General features: G+C 39.0%; 1 pseudogene; it reads left to right on the top strand.

The window, feature by feature from the left end:
- The first annotated feature begins 1,207 nt into the window (after positions 1 to 1,207).
- LOC102851499 lies at positions 1,208 to 1,972 on the top strand (annotated as a pseudogene).
- Positions 1,973 to 2,226: the final 254 nt, after the last annotated feature.

The following is a 2,226-nucleotide window of genomic DNA, read 5'->3' as shown; positions in this document are numbered from 1 at the left end:
ATAATCAACGATGCTTTAGGCAGAATATTAAATGATCCAGGAAGTATTAAAAGAAGATGGAAAGAATATACTGAGTCACTGTATCAAAAGGAGTTGGCAGACACAGAAGAATTTAATGAAACAACATATGAGAAAGGGCCCGTGGTGATGAAGGAAGAAGTTTAGGGTACTTTGAAGGAAATAGCATAAAATAAGACCCCAGGCATAGATGGTATACCAACTGACATATTTCAGCTAACAGACGCTGCCCTGGATGTGCTCACCGAGTTGTGCCAAGGAATCTGGAGAACAACCACTTGGCCAACTGACTCGAAGAGATTTATATTTCTTCCCATCCCAAAGAATAGTGACCCAATAGAGTGTGGACACTATAGAACCATATCATTGAATATAAAGGTAGTGAAAGATAAAACAACATTCTTTTGAGTTATGCATAATATTTCCATGAGTAATAGTGAATTCAATGACAACTAGTAATAACAACATGTGCAAAGGTCAGCTCTTAAATCTTCTCTAATAGTACTATCCTAGTTAGAAATTATGTCTTTTGGTCAACAAATATAGTAAGTAAATTTTTTGATACGTGCTTTGATGAGGGAACTATTGTCCCCTGGGCTAATGAGAAAAAACAAAGGAAACGCCAGTCCATGTGTATGTGTGTGTGTGCTGTATGTTTTCTCTAAGAAGTATACAATAACTAAGACAAGACATTCACACTAAAGTGGGACCAAGAGAGAGCTTCCCTTATTGAAGTTAACAAGACCATTTAGATAATCTAAGACAAAGACGTGTAGTTAGCTGTGGCTGAGCTGAGATTCCTTAAGGTTACTTTATGACAATTAGGTCTTTCATATGGTATCCTTTCTTTTGACTTCAAAACGCCTTAACGTAGCAAAAAGAATTCTTTTACTGTTGTTATTTTTATATTCTGCTTATTTCTTGGAGAATAACTTCCAGTTAATTATACTTAACAGACACAGTGCTGTTATTATTGTAATGGTGTGAAAATTGGGCTGTACTAACTTTATCCCAGGACAGGTCCTTAAGTTAGCAAAGAAATGCTTGTCTACCACATCAATATACCCTTATTTTGGCACCTTTATTGATTGCTTTTCAAAGTCATGTTATTATGGCTTAGCTGCATCTATTAAGTGGTGCTACAATAGAATTTAAACTTTTCGGAGAGAGCGGGCTACCGGCACTTGACATGGCGGCATCGGCAGCTACTGCAGCGACTAAAGGGAATGGAGGTGGCAGGGGCCGGTCTGGGGCCGGCGACGCAAGCGGCACGCGGAAGAAGAGGGGCCCGGGGCCTCTGGCCACCGCGTATCTGGTTATCTACAATGTGGTCATGACGGCAGGGTGGCTTGTTATAGCAGTTGGACTGGTCAGAGCATACCTGGCTAAAGGCAGCTATCATAGCCTTTATTATTCAATTGAAAAGCCTTTGAAATTCTTCCAAACCGGAGCCTTATTGGAGATACTGCATTGCGCGATGGGAATCGTGCCATCTTCTGTCGTCCTGACTGCCTTCCAGGTGATGTCAAGAGTTTTTCTAACATGGGCTGTAACACATAGTGTCAAAGAGGTGCAGAGTGAAGATAGTGTGCTCCTGTTTGTTATTGCTTGGACGATCACAGAAATTATCCGTTACTCCTTTTATACGTTCAGTCTATTAAACCATCTGCCTTACCTCATCAAATGGGCCAGGTACACACTTTTCATTGTACTGTACCCAATGGGAGTGTCAGGAGAATTGCTCACAATATATGCTGCATTGCCCTTTGTACGACAGGCTGGCCTGTATTCCATCAGTTTACCAAACAAATACAATTTCTCCTTTGACTATTATGCATTCCTGATTCTGGTAATGATCTCTTACATTCCAGTTTTCCCCCAGTTATACTTCCACGTGATACACCAGAGAAGAAAGGTCCTTTCTCATACTGAAGAACACAAGAAATTTGAATAGTTCCAGCTTCCGCTACGACCAGCAAGAAAACAACAAACACAACAATAAAAACCAACCAAAATGGCAAAATACTTTCCAGTGATCAAAAAATGCTGCAGACTTTTTGAGTTCCCAACACGTTTCATAGAAAATAAGTAAGAACTATTTTTAAAATATTAAAAATTAAAACCCCCCCAAAAAAAGAATTTAAACTTTTCTAAAGGGTTAAAATATCACAACTACTAAAATATTTTTTAAAAATTTAAATCAAGATG

This window comes from Elephantulus edwardii, unplaced genomic scaffold (assembly GCF_000299155.1).
Source record: "Elephantulus edwardii isolate Elephantulus edwardi_28Jun2011 unplaced genomic scaffold, EleEdw1.0 scaffold00036, whole genome shotgun sequence".
Taxonomy (NCBI): domain Eukaryota; kingdom Metazoa; phylum Chordata; class Mammalia; order Macroscelidea; family Macroscelididae; genus Elephantulus; species Elephantulus edwardii.
This window is presented reverse-complemented; position numbering and strand designations above follow the sequence as displayed.